The sequence below is a fragment of the Chelonia mydas genome, chromosome 3, assembly GCF_015237465.2.
Source record: "Chelonia mydas isolate rCheMyd1 chromosome 3, rCheMyd1.pri.v2, whole genome shotgun sequence".
NCBI lineage: Eukaryota > Metazoa > Chordata > Testudines > Cheloniidae > Chelonia > Chelonia mydas.
The window spans coordinates 197938347-197956528 of NC_057851.1; the positions used below are offsets into that span (position 1 = coordinate 197938347).

Consider the following 18182-nt stretch of genomic DNA (forward strand, 5'->3'; position numbering starts at 1 on the left):
TACAGTGGGGAGATTTATATACATAGAGAACATGAAACAATGGGTGTTACCATACACACTGTAACCAGAGTGATCACTTAAGGTGAGCTATTACCAGCAGGAGAGTGTGGGGGGGGGACCTTTTGTAGTGATAATCAAGGTGGGCCATTTCCAGCAGTTGACAAGAAGGTCTGAAGAACAGTGTGTGTGGGGGGGAGGGGGGGGAAATAAACTTGGGGAAATAGTTTTACTTTGTGTAATGACCCATCCACTCCCAGTCTCTATTCAAGCCTAAGTTAATTGTATCCAGTTGGCAAATTAATTCCAATTCAGCAGTCTCTCGTTGGAGTCTGTTTTCGAAGTTTTTTTGTTGAAGAATTGCCACTTTTAGGTCTGTAATTGAGTGACCAGAGAGATTGAAGTGTTCTCCAACTGGTTTTTGAATGTTATAATTCTTGACGTCTGATTTGTGTCCATTTATTCTTTTACGTAGAGACTGTCCAGTTTGACCAATGTACGTGGCAGAGGGGCATTGCTGGCACATGATGACATATCACATTGGTAGATGTGCAGGTGAACGAGCCTCTGATAGTGTGGCTGATGTGATTCAGCCCTATGATGATGTCCCCTGAATAGATATGTGGACACAGTTGGCAACGGGCTTTGTTGCAAGGATAGGTTCCTGGGAGACAGGCCAGTCCTCGCTTACTGACAGCCCCCCAACCTGAAGCAAATACTCACCAGCAACCACACAACAGAACCACTAACCCAAGCACCGTACACTTTGTAGTCTGTTGTAATTGAAATAAATATATTTGAAAATGTAGAAAACATCCAAAAATATTTAAATAAATGGTATTCTATTATTATTTAACTGTGCGATTAATCGCGATTTTTTAAAAAAAGGGCTCCAGAGGAGACCCCGGCAATTACAGGCCAGTAAGCCTGAATTCAGTACCGGGCAAACTGGTTGACAATTTTGTTCTTTGCTATAGTTTCAGACACATAGATTAACATAATTTGTTGGGGAACAATCAACATTGTTTTTGTAAAGGGAAATCATGCCTCACCAATCTGCTAGAATCATAAAACATTAGGGTTGGAAGAGACCTCAGGAGGTCATCTAGTCCAATCCCCTGCTCAAAGCAGGACCAACACCAACTAAATCATCCCAGCCAGGGCTTTGTCAAGCCGGGCCTTAAAGACCTCTCAGGATGGAGATTCAACCACCTCCCTAGGTAACTTCAGTGCTTCACCACCCTCCTAGTGAAACAGTGTTTCCTAATATCCAAGCTAGACCTCCCCCACTGCAACTTGAGAACATTGCTTCTTGTTCTGTGATCTGCTACCACTTTGACCAGCTTACTCCATCCTCTTTGGAACCCCCCTTCAGGTAATTGAATGCTGCTATCAAATCCCCCCTCGCTCTTCCCTCACTCAGAATTCTTTGAGGGGAGTCAACAAGCATGTGGACAAGGGGGATCCAGTGGATATAGTATATTTAGATTTTAAGAAAGCCTTTGACAAGGTCCCTCACCAGAGGCCAACAGAACTAGGTAGATATCACCTTGAGGTCGTAATCCTACAAAAATTTATGCACATTCTTAACTTTACACACATAGTAATTCCAATGAAGTCAGTGGAAATATTTATGTGCATACATCTTTGCAGGATTGGGGCGTAAGTCTGTAGCTGGTAATCCAGCTATTAGCTTTAAAAAGGAAATTCCATAATAATATGGAAAGTGAATAAGCCTGAAATCTGTACATTTTATTAAATAAACACTCTCAAACATCCTCTCAAAGTATTTTATATCTTGCTCCAAATACATACACTCTTAATAGGAGATCTGCAGTTTTGCTGTATACAAAAGTGTTTATTATTTGGTGACAGTCGTAAAGGTTTCAGGCTTTGAAAGTGGTGTGCACAAGGTAAATGGTGAATAATACACATTTCCCTTTCAAGGGACAATTTTATTTTACTTTGCTGGGTTCAAGCAAGAGTCCCAGGAGATTCCGTAAGGGGATTATAGTGGATGAATAAAAGTGCATCTATACAAGTAATGTCATATCTATGAAAATTCTCTGCAAAGAAAAATGAGGATCTAGAGTTTTAAAAGAAGCTAATATGTATTCAGTGTGTTTTATTTTTAAGGTAAATGCTACTATTTCTATTTGTGTCTCATACAGTAGAAAAAAATTGTGGTCGGCGTAGTATTATAGCGGCCACAGGTAGCATAGTAATGACCTCATTCTGATTTCAAACACCGGTATAAATCAGGAGTAATTTCTTAGAAGTCAATGGGTTTACACTGGTATAAAATTTAGTGTAAGTGGATATAAGGTCCAATATAAGTCAGCTTCAATTTCAGTTTTCATTCCAAATTTCACTTTCTAAATTTCTTATAAGAAGGGATGCCCTTTTAATATTTTTCATAAAGCCAAATAAGTCGTTTAAAAAAATAAATTCCTTTTGGGGATGAAAATTTCCTTTCTTGGTCCCAGCCAAAAAGGTATCTGTTTAAAAAAAAATTGCCACAATGAGCTCAGTGAATTATTTCATCATGAATGAAGATGCGTGTTCCAATTAGGAGTGTTGACCTAAAATAGAGTCTGAGTCACCTCCACATTATGCCAGATTTACACAAGAGAGCGACTATTGATTTCCAGAGTGAATCAGGCCCAGAAATTCTAGTCTTGGTTTGGTTTGTAGACCTCATTCAGATGAGAGATACAAGCACTGTTTGAAACCAATCTTTTCAATTATCTTCAAGCTATGAATGCTTTAAAGTCATCAGCTTCACTCATGTGCATTGGAAGTTCTACTAAGAAGCAACAACAAGGGACATTTGCCAAATTACTTACTTTATTGCAAACGAACCCATGATCAGACTATTGGTTATTGATCTCCATCTCTTTCAGAATGTGCAGTTATTGTGGGTTTGGGTGGTGCTAGATAGTAAATAATCTAATGCAAGAAAGAAAGCAGCTTGATTAACCAACAAGTAAAATAAGTATGCTATTATGGCAATAAAGCCACTTGCCAGTCTAGATTAGTAGGCTATTGGTGTATGGTTTGGGCATATTGTTAAGAGACACAACGTAGTATGTTTGACCACCTAGTCCCAGATCCTCCAAGGTATTCAACTCCCATTGAAATGGGAGGTGCTCTGCGCTTTCTGAAAATCAGGCCTCTTTTAAGGTGTCTCAGGCACCCAAGTATTAAGGCACCTAAAATCACCAGTCACTTTTGAAAATTTAGGCACAGAACTGTAGTTCATGTTAGAGGCACCTAGATACCCAGGGGTGGGTGCCTTATATATGCATACGTGAACTGATCTAAACAGTAGAATCTTTCTCTTTTGAGATATAGTCATATTTTGTCCAGCAGCATTCGGCAATTTAGTTTATTGACCATGCCCAGATTTTGTAGCTTTGACTTTGAGTAGAAGAGGTGAGATTCTCATTGATGGACTCAACATATCAGCTTCAAGAGCAGATGGTTGATGGCTTTGCCACGAGTGCCAATTTCCACCGTAAGCCAGAGCTAGCATTCTCCAGCCCTTAGTTAAGGTCTAGGTCTGTGGCCAGATGCATCCCAAATTCAATCTGGCCCTTAGACTATAGAAAATGGGCTTTAACTGAGACAGAGAATTATACACAGACTTTAGTTCCTTATAGAAAAGCTGGTGGAAGAAAATGTGCCCGAGATAAAATAACCTACCTACCGATCCAGACTGGTTAATGAGAGCTGAGTGGTTCTGGTGATTTGATGGAGCATTACATTGTATAAAGCAGCTAACATACTACTAAGGGGTAAAAGCTAATATTTTGGAAGGGCAGAGTTTTAACTGATGGGGTGGGAAGTTAGAAGGGAAGAGAGGGACTTAAATCTGATATTTGAAATCAGGGTCAGCTCTAGGTTTTTTGCTGCCCCAAGCAAAAAAAATTTTGGCTGCCCCCCACCCCAGCCCTGGGCTGCCCCCCTTCTCCCCTGTTTCCCCAGCCGTGGGCTCTCCCTCCCCCCGCCCCCCCCGCCCCGCCACCCGCACCCCCTGCTGCCCCAGCTCTGGGTTGCCCCCTTCCCCCCCCCCACCAGTGCCCTCCCTCCACCCACACCTCCCTGCCGCCCCAGCCCTGGGCTCTCAACCCCCCCACCCGCACCCCCTGCCACCCAGCCCCGAGTCATTGGTAACTCGCTCCCAGGGCAGGTCATCAGCATCCCGCTCATGACACTAGCAGGGGCAGAGGCTGCATCCACCTGACTCCTTCCCGGTGCCCAGGGGGCCCCTGACTCCTCCCGCTCCCCCCTCGCCTCCAGCTGGTCCGGCGCTGGAAGGGTTCGGGTAAGCAGCGGGGCTCCAGGGCCATGCTTCAGCCCAGGGTCCCTCCAGCTGGGGCTCCCATCTCCAGGACCGGCTGGGAATTGTGAAGGCAGAGCCGGGAGGACCGCCCCGGCAGGGGGCTGAGGAGCCGGGGCAGGGCAGCCCCAAAGGGAGGGGAGCGGAGCCCCGGAGAGCGGCAGTGCCCCAGGCACCGGTCCCCTCTATGGCCCCACTGCTGCTGCTTCTGGCCGCCCTGCCACAGCCCCTGGGTGGCTCGGGCCGCTTTGCCCAACCCCGGCTGCGGGGCTTGGGGGCGGCCACCCTGCGGCAGTTGCAGGCGGCTCCATGCGCCCCATGGGGTGCCCCCAGGCCGAGTGTCCCATGGTCTATGTGTCGGAGCCTACCAGATGGCTTGGCTGCTGCCGGCGGTGCAAACCACAGTGGCCCCAGGGCGCCCCCCACACTGCTGCTGCTGGACCCCAGACCGAGGGCCAGCTTTGGCCACCCACTGCGGCTCTTCCACCTGGACTTCAGCATCAGCTTGGCGGCCGGGACAGCATCTACCTGGGTGAGCACCTGCAGGGCCGTCCCCCAAGCAAAAAAAAAAAAAAAAAAAAAAGGGATGGGCCCAGTGCCACCCCACACTTTGCTGCTGTGTAGAGCCAGCCCTGTTTGAAATAGACATTGCGGTAAAGGGAAAGGCAATGGGAGCTGTAACTGATGCTGCAAAATGCGCCAATGTAAGGAAAACATATTGAGTTCTTGTGTTGATTACTACAACCCCTAATTGGAAGACTACTCTTAATGCACACAACTAACAAATTGTACATGAAACCTCCCTATTGTCGGCAATGGAACCTAGTGCTGATGGTAGGATCCTGCTCGTGATGTGAACATTAACACCCAGCTTGGCATGGTTGGATAAATGGGCTTTCATTGTTATTAGGTGGGCGCACCTAAAATAGGCTCTGCCCATTTCAAACAAACAGATGACTTGGTCCATTCCTCAAGGAACTTACGATCTACTGTAGTTCAGCCCCAAACAAGGTAGATCAGACACACAGAGGTGGGAGGCTACTCCGGGGTTGTTCTTTTGAGTCCCGCTGCTAGGGAGTAGGAACGTATCTAACAACTTAGCTCTATAAATGGAGTACATTGCCCTTGGATCACCTAAACCTGTCACGTCTGTTTCTCCCATGCCCTCTGACAGTTTCACGTTGCCACCTGCCAGCCCAGACAGGGTTCCCTTGCAGTGGGAGCTGCAACTGGGAGACATGACTCAATAATTCTAGAGATTCTGGGTGAAATCATTTCCCCATTTAAGTCAATGGCAGTTTTTTCATGGACTTCGATGGGTCCAGTTTTCACCTTCCTTCTTTTCCTTTTAGTGTCATTTGATGCCTTTTCTACTTCTCCATTGTACCTGCAGTGCGTCCAGATGCAGAGCCTTTCTATAGTGCGAGCCGCTTCTAACCTGAATAGAGGAGGGACAGGAGATTAACTTCTCAAAGTCGAGCAGGATCAACACATAATAGCTCACTGTCATGCAGTGAGCCATTACACCACACCTTTTCTATCTCACTCCTGCCATACGAAAGCTGGTCCTGAAAAGGAAAAGGAAAAGATGAGGAAAGACATTAATTACTCGTTGACAGATTATCCCCAGTGACGAAAGAGTCAGCACTTCTGGGAGTCTGAGGTTCGAAGCACAAACAATGAGTTTGGAAAAACTGTACAAAGATCTGCATATTCAGCTGCAGCTAGTGGGGAGGCGTAGCCAAAAGCAGTCTCCCCCACCTCCCCTAACCTAAGCAGAGCTCCTCTGCAGTCAAAGAAGTGGGATTTCCTCTGGCAGCTGCCCTGAGGAAGAAGATTCATGAGTTCCAATCATGCTCTTCTTGGCTAGGCCGGCCGTGCCTCTACTAATTACAGCACTTTCAGTGACAGCAATATGGCCTCCTTAAAAAATGTAGAGCCTAGATCCTCGTTTGTGCCAGAGCTGTGTTTGGTGCAGATAAGAGAAGGGGAAAAGGAGGCTTTAAGCTGCCTTTGCACGCCCCCCATTCTTTGGAGCAAGAGTGGGCTGGTTCAGCCTTTGTGGTAAATTAGAGCAACCTTATGGCTGCTCTAAACTGTGCTAACCTTGTAACAGCCCCCGAAGGGCTGATATTCTGGACTGGTATCACCAGCACCATTTTAGATTTGGCACACGCCCCAGGAGGAGTGGTGCAGAGCTGTAGGAATCCCATCATGCCCATTTAATAGGACCTTGTGGCCTTTCCGAAGCACTGGAGCCATGCAAGGAGGTCTTAGCCTGGGCCAGGATCTGGCCCTATGAGTTTTAGGTTGCATGCAACTAGATACAGGAAACGTCAAGGTAATTTGAGTGTATCTTTATAATTGCTTTCCAAGTTGTGCTGCGCTCTGATATATCAGTTGCATCCGATGAAGTGAGCTGTAGCTCACGAAAGCTCATGCTCAAATAAATTGGTTAGTCTCTAAGGTGCCACAAGTCCTCCTTTTCTTTTTACATTTGTATAGTATTGTAGCCTTTGATGCTCTATGTACAGCCTTTTAGTCACTGGCATTTCGTTCTGCTGGCTGGTCATCGACAGGCCCTTTGGCAGAATGGCACTCAGGGCTACATTGTGACACACACACCTGGCTCTTCCCGTGGGCCTTTTAAATCTTCCCATCTGAGGCTAGTTCCTTCCTTTCCCCACATACCTGTCAATGTAGGTGATTAAGGAGTCCCCTTTATCAGCTAGGAGGCAGATGTAGGTTGTAGGAAGTGAAAGTGAATTAAGGGGACAGAACGGAGTTAATGAGTTCTTAGTCCTGACTGACTTTGGCAAGCAGAAAGGGGTGTGTGTGTGTGTGTGTGTGTCTATAAGTAAAAGAAACTGATACGTCCCTCAGGGACACAGAGTATTTCTTCTCTTCCCATATCCTCTTGGAAAAATATCACTAAACACTAGCACATTTTAATACTACTTTGATGGTTTGTTCCTTGTGCTAGGTCTATAAAGCAGCAGTTAATCTTAGAATAAGTACTGTTATGAATAACTAGAAGATATATTGAACAAATATGGTAAATTATAATTCGTAATCAGTGTGCCCAAGAAAACACATTTCAAATAAGATATGTCATCTGCTCCAGTGTAGAGCGCCATGATTACTTTTCCTGTCCTTGTGTGTTAGAAGCATGGTTTAGAAAATAATTACTTTACTTAATCTGACATTTGTAATCCTTTTATGCAAAGCATTGTATCTTCATTTTTTAAAATGCCCTTTTAGGGAGGAAAAATGCCAGATAAATAGGATGCCTATTTAAAGGCTTTAAGACGTGCTGAGCTAAATGTTGCTAGATGAAGATTGACCTGAGCCTAATTTTTTTGGACATCCTCTGCTATTGTTGCCTCCCCCTGTGCACCTTCTTCTCCAACACCAACCTTGACACTTAATTTCCTTCTTTTCTTCCATTCCCACCCCAGTCCTTGTTTTCATGCCCTTTCCTATCTGTGGTAGGGCCTCTGAGTCCCAGTTCACCAAGCTATCACCATCTCCTTGTTCAAATACCACGTCAAAACCCACTTCTTCTGTGATGCCCACAAGGACTGAACTTACCATAAATGTTAGGGAAGAAGCGAAGAGATGAAAATCCCTCGATTGTCTCCACCTCTGGATTCACTAGTGTCTTGGCTTCTGTGTGTCAAGCTTTCATATCGTATCTGGATCAGTTATTAGCCAGCTAGCTCTCATGCAAGCTTCAGTTTTGTGTAGGCACTAGGAAAGCTGGGAAGACTGCACTGTCCAGTAAGGAGAGTGGATGCTGCCTTTGATCAATACATTGATGACACTGCAGCCCAAATCATCCCACTATCTGCCTTTACACATTAACCAGGAGGGACCTTGTGTTACCCCACGCAAGAGAGTTCTCAGGGCACAGAAACAATTGCCCAGTACCGCCCTATGTTCTCTTCCAACTGCAACTATCTATCCTTGTCTGGTTCTGTCTCTGGGAAAGTCCACACCATGGGGCAAAGCTGATCAACTACCAGAGAGAGCGGTAGGTGTGCTGATGCAGCAGCAAGCCAAGTTTGGGTTGAATGCAAAACCTGAGACCCTCCAGGTCTGCTGTCAGATTTCAAAGCAATGGTGTTTGAGTTGCCCATATGACCGTGTTTCAGTTTGGGAACCAAATTGTTTTCTGTTCAGCCACTCTGTGCTTTATTACACCACAACCGCTGCTTTGCTGCCGCCCACTAATTTTAAAAAAGGGGCCAAATCCCAGCCCAAAACAGCATTTCAGCAACACTGAGCTGGTTGTAAGAGAATAATCAAAGTGATGGGTCAAATCTGTTGTGCTGTGCGGGCCCGATCCAATGCCGGTTGAAGTCAGTGAACAGACTCCCATTGTCTTCAGTGCCCTTCAGGTCAGGTCCTGTGTCCCACCACACCTTGCATTGCCGGTAGGCACAACAGCCTGATGTACAAAAAAGGGTTAGAGGACACATGGCACTCCATGCTAATTTCCCCACTTTTATAGTTTTATGTCACTGCTTTTAATGTTCTTCTAGGCCCTGATCAGGCAAACACTGAAGCACATGTGTAAGTTTACTCATGTGAGTAATGCCATTGAAATCTCAGTGCTGTTTTTGGCTGCAATTCTACTCCTTTTAAAAAAAAATCAGTGGGCTGCAGGGATCTATGGTTTGTATGTTCTAAATACACTGCTGCTACTCGCATGAGTAAAGTTATGAGCATGCTTCAGAATTTGCCGGATCAGGCCCTTACTGGTTTTGAGGGCTGCTTTTCTGTACTGAAGGCTGGATGCACTTTCATTCGAAAAGGACACTGACTTTCAACTGCTTCAGTTCAGGATGGAGGGGTGAAACCTATTTTTTGACAGGCATTGCATGGATTCCCCTTGCTGCTACTCATGGTCCTGTCTGCATTTGCAAATGATGTAAGTAGAGTTCTCACTTCATTTGGTTTTCATGTAAAGACTCCCACAAGGATTTTCATGCACTTCATCAGACGGTCAGTTATAAGTATGGTATCTGTCCAGACTAATTGCCGACAGTATCTACGGCATGTAGCACAGAGTATAATAACCTTGTGTGACCTGGAAAAAATTTAAAAAAAGCAAAAGCATACAGTAAGTGGAAATTCTGTGCCTCATGTTGAGACAGATGCTGAAATGGACAATTTGCAGAGCTTGAAATGACCTGATTTGCCTTTTAAGTCTTTGCTTTTTCTCAGGATGAGAAACATGCTACCAAACCATAGCAGACTGTAGGAATCCCAGGCAAGCAAATGGTATCTTGTGCTCTGTGATGAACATACATTATATCAAATATAGACAGCACACTCAATTAAGAGTGATGATGATGGGTGGATTAGTGCTTCTGGAAGGCATTAAAATGCATTTTAAAAAGGGAAGATGCCTAGCATGATGGGAGGACCCACTGCAGACTGACTATATGCTGCAAAATGGATAGTAGCAAGACATAAATAGCAGGCCATCTTTTTAGAAAATAAAGTTTCCATGAAGGAGTTATATTTCAATGGAATGTAGGCACTTTCACTCTTAGGCTCCTTTGGAAAGCCCACTTCTTGTTTCTCAACATCCTTTCTATAAAGCATAATGTTTGTGCTTTCCTGTTGTTGTTATTATGATTTATTTATATTGCAGTAGCAGCACGAGACCCCAGTTAAGGATCATGCCAGGTATATTTGTAAGACCAGATTCTCATTTTTGCACAGGCCCCTTTGCACCCTACTGGCAGTGTAAAGCGTTCTTAAAATGGGCATAAATTAAATTTATACCTATTTCATAGGCCCAGTATAAAGGGCCCTTAGAGAAAATGATAATCTGGCCCATAGTCTTCAAAATGGCCATTTATTGTTTTGATACCAAACTCCAGTCTGCCCTCGTAGAAATTTTCTGTCTCAACTGTTTTTTTGATGGAAAACTGGGTTTTTGACAAAATGAAAATTTTCATGGAAAGTATGTTTTTCACAGTAAATGTTGACGTTTCCTTGGAAAGCTGAAAACCAAAAACCTTTTCTGCCAGGTTTTTGATGAAAATTCAAAATGTCTCGTGGAAAATGTCAACCATTTTTTTCCAAAAATTTCTACCAAAAAAAAAAATCCATTTGCTGACCAGCCCTACTTCGAGTATCAAAGCCTCAAAGGTGAACAAAGCCGAGTTACCCATTAACTCAGCACTCAGTTTACACTTCATAAGTACAGTAGTTATGACTTGAGGGCAAGAGACAAATTCAGCAATGTGAGCGTGCCATCTCAACTCCATTGGGTAGATAGAACCACACCACAGAGACCTGGGTAATAAGGGCACAAACACACAAAGTTAATGGTGAAAAATGCCCTCCTTCTGCTGACCTAAGAAACCTACCTACCTTTGCTTCCTAACCCATCCCAGGAGAATATGGGAATGAAGAGCAAACATCTTTGTAGGCTGGGAACTATGGTGAGATGAAGACTACTGGAAAGAAAATACCATTTCCTCCCTCCTTTCCTGACCATGTGAAGCAAGGGAAGAGACAGTAGGATTAAAAGTATGTTTTAAGATAAGACATAAAATTTGAGGCCTGCAGGAAATTCACTCCAAAGATTATACAAGCCCAGGCTGGGAATTCCCCTTGAAGGTGCCAATTCAGCGGCAGCATGTGCCAAAGTTTAACTGATTGAGTTCAGTGGGGCTTCTTGTGTGCTTACAGCTAGGTCTGGGCTTGAGTACCTTGCTGAATCAGTCCAAGTAGGGCTCAGAGGTAGCTGCCAGTTCCAGAGACAGTGACAGCTCATTAGCAGGCAATCCAAGAGCCAGCAGAGAGAGACAAGGCCTTGCACAGGTGGTTCTGGCCTACTGCAGTTCCCACCAAATCAATGGTATTTGGAGGCTGAATCCCCCTTACTCATTCTAGGGAGAATGAGGGCAACCTCCACCACGGAGAGCTCCTAGGAAACTCCCCTGAGGGGTTTCTCTTGGAAGTTTCCTCTCCTCCAAAGTTCCAGTCCATGCTGTAACAGTATGTAGCGAAGTCCATGGATTCTGACCCATGCCACGTGACAAAGGCATGGTGACAAGGGAACTGTTTTGGTCTTACACACACCACAGGTGTGGATTCTACTGCCCTGACCCTGTTTACAACAAAGTCTTGGTTTGGATTTAAAACTCAGATATGCAGCAGTTTCCTTATAAGTGCAGTCACTATGCAGATGGATGGATATCTGTGCTGCTCCTGATTGGCTAAGGACTGCACACATCCTATTAATGTTTGCTACCAGTAACAAAACTAGCTACTTAAGTAGTAGTTTACACACAGCCCTGCTGTGAGGGAAGTAGAGCCGTATTATCCTTATTTCCCTGATGTGGAAACTGAGATACACTTGACTATATTTGAACCCTGTGTCTAATGGCTCCTCCCCTTAAGCTGTGGGAGGGGCCTTCCAATGCTTGCACCCACCCACTCCCAGAATTCAATGGGTACACTTTACTTCTCTGTGTCTGTTTCCCATCCCATCTTTTGACTGTTTAGACTGAATCCAGTTTATAAGCCTACTTATTTGCTTTGTTATAACTTTCTTATCCTCAAATTGACATGACACAATATCAAAAAGGATGGAAGGATGAGAATGCTGCTATTTAGTATCAAGGTTTACAATTCAGATAAATAACTAGAGCTGAGGAGAACAGCCAAGGTTTGTGGAAACCAACAGTTTTATAGTCTTCCAGGCAAGATTTACATTGGCTTTATTTTCATCTAAATTAAAATAACTTTTAAAATGTAGGAGAAAATAATGATTTTTCTGCTATTTGTCTTTCCTTTTTACCAGTGTGCCTACAAAGGAAATTGTATTACTTTTTTATTGGGTGAGTTATCAGAGTCATTAGATTGCTTCCTGAGCCCACGACATTTTATAATTGAAAATATGTGGATTCTCACATAACAAATAGGCAATTCATTTCTTGCTTATCTCCAGCATTTCTCTCTTGGTTTTTTGCTGGAGTAAAGGTCATGTTTCAGAGGTATTCCCACTTGCCATTTTCCTGCTTGAGTGCCTGCATTAGCATTTCTGCGGTAATGTAGATCAGACAAGGAATTATCATGAAAACATAATAAAATATTTAAAGATATAAAAAGCTACACTGAAAGTTCTTCAGAAAACCTTTGTGCCTTGGTGTCACACATTCTGCATCAAATACTTGAATACTGATCCAAATGTTGGCCTGGATGCCACAAAGACTTATGCATGGTTTTCACCTTATGCACCATGAACAGACCCAGTGCATAAAGTTAAGTACGTGCATAAATCTTTGCCTTAGGGCTTTCTTCAGGATTCCTTACTCAGCAAAACTCCCATTACTGTCTAAGTCCCATGAAGGAACTAGCCCTACTGTGATATACAGTTAATGTCAAGAAATTCAGGCATCCTTGTCCTACAAACAGACACTGACATATCTGGATGCTTGCCCCATGGTACCTAGTGTACTGCTGATAATCAAAAGACATTCATTATTCCTGGTGAATGTCAGTGGGTGCTTTGCCTGAGTAAGATGGGCTGAACGGTGCCTTTGGGGATTTGTCAGTCCAGATTAAAGACGGCTTTTGCAGTCCTGCAAAGCCTATGGCTGTGGGCTTCCCCTAATTTGTGGGACCCAGAAATGTAAATAGGAATCTCAGCTTTCATTAAGAATAAATAATGTTTTTAGCCATTTTCCCACACTAGTGGCTAGGGTTGAAATCTTGTCTCTGATTTTTTCCTGAAGTTCACAAGTTATGATTGTTGTTGTTGTTCACAATCCCAGCACAGCTACCTAGGGCTGAGCTTTGGGTTCTAGAAGAACCCTAGCCAGACGTCCCTGGATTTTTGGGAAGACCGCAGATGTACAGTAGTAGGTGACAAGTGCCACCCAAGATATCACTGAGGGCACTTGGGCCACTGCAAGTTGCCTGCCAGCCATCTGCCTATAGCTGAGCCAGCTTCTCTTCTGAGCATCCAGCAGGAGCTCAGGCCAGAAGGAGGGGCAGCTCAGTAGCATGCCAGTAGTATGATTTGCTAGACTGATCCCCAGGGCCGGATTTACACCTTACACGCCCCTAGGCACAGCGCAGGGTTGTATGTAAACTACTATTTAAGTAGTTAATGTTTGTAAAGTCGATATCAGTCCTGAACCTCACCAAAATGCATGCTAAGCCCTCCAGTGTCTGAGCCTCCGTTGACTTGGACAATAGTCCCATGCAAAGCTTTTCTACATATTGGCACAACCCAACACAAGCAACTGGGCTTTACTTCAGCAGTTGTAGCCCACTGAGGATGGGGCCAAAAGATCCACCTTGCATAAATAAGAACTGACATATCGGGTCAGAACAATGGACAATCTAGCCCAGTGTCTTGTCTTCGGCGGTGGCCAGTACCACAGCTTCAGGAGGAGTGTACAGAACAGGGGAGTTGGAGTGATCCACCCCGACTTCTCCTCCCAGCTTCTGGCAGTCAGAGATTTAGTGTCGTCCCAAGCATGTGGTTGCATCACGGACCATCTTGGCCAATAGCCATTGATAGACCTATTCTCCATGAACTTATCCGGTTCTTTTTTGAACCCAGTAATACTCTTAGCAATCACAACTTCCCATGGCAATGAGTTCCACAGGTTAGTTGGGTGAAAAAGTACTTACTCTTGTTTGTATTAAACCTGCTGCCTATTTCACCATGTGAACTCTGTTTTTTGTATTGTGGGGAAAGGGTAAATGACACTTTTTTGACATTCATGATGTTATAGACTTCTAAAATATCCACCCTTAGTCACATCTTTTTTAAAAGAACAGTCCTAATCCTTCAAGTCTCTTCTCATGTTGAAACCATACTTTTGATCATATTTGCGGCCCTTCTCTGAACATTTTCCAGGTCTACTATAACCTTCTTGAGATGGGATCACCAGAACTGCACACAGTATTCATGGTGTGGGCAAAAGATGGATTTATATAGTGGCATTATGATATTTTCGGTCTGATTTTCTGTTCCTTTCCTAATAGTTCCTAAGATTCTGTTAGCCTTTTTGACCGCTGCTGCATATTGTGCTGAAGTTTTCAGAGAGCTATCCATGGTGACTCCAAGATCTCTTTCTTGAGTGGTAACAGCTCATTTAGAACTGATCATTATTAAGGCTAAGATTTTGTCATGGTTCTTTTTAGTAAAAGTCACAGACATGTCACGGGTAATAAACAAATTTACAGAAGCCGTGACCTATCTGTGACTTTTGCTGCTGCGGTTCCATGGTTTCCCCCACCACCATGGTGGCTGGGAGCTGTAGGGTTCCCCCTCTTTCCACGGCAGTTGGAAGCTGCAGGGGGGCCCCCCCTCCACCCACAGCAGCAGGGAGCTGCAGGGTGACCATTTTTTCCCCAAAGAGAAGACAGGACACCCCCAGCCGCTTGCCTAAGGCATCCGTGCGAGGCTGTTGCCCATCGCTGGGCCTCCTCAGGAGTCTGTCACCAGAACCTTGCAAGGGGCCCCCTGTCTCCAGTCACTGGAACCCGTGGCTGCCAGTTCCAGAGTCCTGCAGCCCCTGGGGCTGAAGCAGAGAATGTCATGGAGGTCTCTGGAGGTTACAGATTCCATGTCTTCCATGACCTCCGTGACATAAATGTAGCCTTAATCATTATATACTGTAGTTGGGATTATTTTTTCCAACTACATGTTCCATACAGGATGCTTGTTATTATTTAACATTGCTTGTATTAAGGTAGCGCCCACAGTGGACTAGGTCCAGGCATACAGTAATTTTGGCACTGCTATAAAGAGCTCACAAGCTAAGAAGGCTGGAGGAAGAAGGATAAAACATACATATTTTTTCCAGGTGGGCCTTGACCTAGTTGGTGAATTTTACAGCAGAAGTGGGCCTTGTGGGAGGACTTAAAAGAAGAGTAGTTGCCCTGTAGATCAGTTCAGAGAGGGCATCCAAGGCATATGGGGTAATGTGGAAGTGTCACGGAGCGCAGACTCACCTGGCAGCGCCTCCTGCTGGTTGTCTCGGGGAATTAGCGTCCAGCCTCCGGAGCGCCTCCTTCAAGCTGGTGTCTCACCCCCTCCTGGACCCCAGTGCCTTCGTCTTGGGTACTGCCCCCTGGCGGTACCCCCACAGTTCTGAGTCTCCCCCTCCCAGGGGAACCCCCACCCACTATCCCCACCTCACTTCAGTCTTAGTCTACTGCCAGTCACCAACTAGCACCTGCTCCCTGGGACAGACTGCAGTATAAGCCCCTCATCACAGGCAAGGGGGTTTGGACCTGCTGCCCGTGCAACCCCCCATACCTAATAGGCCTTCCCAGGCCTGCAGCTTTCCTAGGTCTGAGCTGCCCGGCTCCCTTGGCCTTCCCCAGCCCTGCTCCCAATCTGGGTACTTTCTCAGCCCTTGCAGCCAGGTCCCTCTCTCTCCAAGCCTGAGAGAGTCTCTCCTGGAACTTCCGGCTCAAAGACTTTATAGAGCCAGCTGGGCCCTGACTGGGGCGTGGCCCCACATGCCATCACTTCCCCCAATCAGCCGAGGTTTTGCTCCCTTCCCCAGCCCCAGCCCTCTGCAGGGCTTTTCCAACCCCTTCAGGGCTGGAGCGGGTGCTCACCCCGCTACAGGAAGAAAGCATAAAGATGGTTGCGGAAGAGTCAGACAAATAGAATCTTGAGACCAGGCTCATTGGCAGGGTCAGAGAGGAGCAACACAGTGAGAGGTGAATAGGCAAACAAGGAGGGGCAGAGTTGTGAAGGGACAGTTAAGTGGGATTTTTATTGGCCGCTGGGGGCGGTCAAAGAATCATCTCGCTCACTCTGTCCCAAATCCTCAGTCCGGCCCTGTGCATGTTGCTGTGATCAAAGAGAGCAGGTGGACTTTACATTTGTGGGGGTGGCAAAAAATTGTTTTGCAATCTCCCCCCCAAAAAACGCTAAGACGGATTCTGCTCTGTAGTGCTCAGAGAAACGGTCATGCACAAAACCAACAGCCATCCTGACTTGGATGAGGAACAGCCAGAGAAGTTGTGCTGAAATGATACCGATGACACCTCCCTCCCCACTGAAGTCTTCACTCTAATGTTAAAAGTAGACCAGTCACAGATTTATTGTCACCCAGAGGTGTGTATCATTCTCTCCACTGTTCCTATGTGTGTGGCTTCTGCAGAACCAAGCTTTTACGGAGCTCATCAAGAACTTCTTGAGATCTTCAGTAAGTCAAGAGAGATTCAGGGTTTGCAATAGGATCAATAAAACACCAACGATCAAAAAGTCAGAGTGTGACTGTCTGACAGATGAATGAATATGCAGAATGTAAGAAGGTCCCTAATAAAAGTTAGGCTGCTTGAGTTTGAGTCGCTGCAAATGTTTACAGTAGATAAATAGCGTGAGAAAGTGTTTACATTTAAAAATAGTTTTATAAAGGGACTAGATTTTCAGTATTTACAGCAAATTAAAACAGCCTCGTATGCTGTAATTCCTAATGGAGATTTATGTAACTTCATTTGCATCTCTTTAGTAAGATACAGTAAAGGCTCCTAAAAAATATCTTTCTCTGTGACCAGTAATTCTCGTTTTGATATGTTTATCTTGAAGAAATACATGATTTTAATATAGATTTTTATTTTATATATATTTTATATATCAGAGGCTCTACCAACAATCCATGTCTAGGTGTAAAATGTTGTCTCATTAAAATTACCCAGAAAACTATAGACAGAGTGAGAGAAGACTTCTAGGATGTGAATTGCACCTACAGAATCAACCAGCCACAGGTTGGAAGGAATTGCTGTTGAATTCCCTGAGAGAACACAAAGCAATCGGTAACGTGCACGTTATGGAACAAGACCTCTTCTAAATTAGAATCATGAGTAAGGTATTGGGTGTCCTAGAAGCAAATAAAGACACCATCGGAATAGTGGCAGTGACCACAGAGGCAACATGTTTTACCAGCTACTGTGGAACGTTGCGTAGGGCCCCCAGTGGCAGGAAGTCCACTGGGGGATTGTTGTGGTGGTTGAAAGCAGATGAAACCTCCCTTTGTGGGAGGTCTGTGGAGCCTAATGGTGGGCAGGGTATACCCAGGGACAAAGCATGGGTATACCCTTGAACCATCTCTGGCGGCAGAGCTCCCCGTCCTGAGCACCGCTGGTGCAGTTGGCGGCCAGGGGGCCAACACAGTGTGTTCTCTGCTGAGTCCTTATTCCTCCACTGTGCTTGTGTTAAATCCCTTGAAAAATAAAACACCTGTCCGTAGTAGCTAATTGCTTACCGTGGAGGGGCGGTACACTGGTGCCGTGAGAACAATGGCATCTCCCATTCCCAGGGGAGCAGTGCCACAGGTGTGCTAAAGGCCCAGTGCATGGCACATGGTATTACACACTCTTAAATGGCAACCTCTCATCCCTTCAGTAGCAGCCAGTGTAAAGCAAACATTCTGGGAACATTCACAGGGCTGGGAGCCCACATGTGCAACCCCTGGGAGCAGAAGCCCAAAGGCATCACTACGGTCTTCTTCAGGATGGGAAAGGGAAGCTGAGGAGCACAGCGGTACCGAGGCCTGCCCCCTGGCTCAGGAGGGGAGGGACAGCCGAGCATTCCGAGTGCCCCTACTGATTTTGCTGTAGGGAAGGGGAAGAGGCCCACTCCACTTTATTTGGGAGTAGGGGGAGGCGGGAGTGAGCATGTGAGCAGATGGCTGCATACAGTTGTGTGTGTGCGCGCGCGTGTGTGTGTGTGTGAGTGAGGGGTGGGTGCAGGTGTGATGGATGTGAGGGGGTAGGTATGGGGGAGTGGCTGGCTGGGAGTGGCTGCACAGACTGGATGAACACAATAGATTAAATTTGA

The 18182-nt window shown here is 45.4% G+C and overlaps 1 protein-coding gene across 2 annotated transcripts in view; it reads left to right on the plus strand.

Moving 5' to 3' along the window:
* The window catches only part of SLC24A3 (solute carrier family 24 member 3), a 330004-nt gene that overhangs the window by 203075 nt on the left and 108747 nt on the right, over positions 1 to 18182 (plus strand). The window lies entirely within an intron of this gene.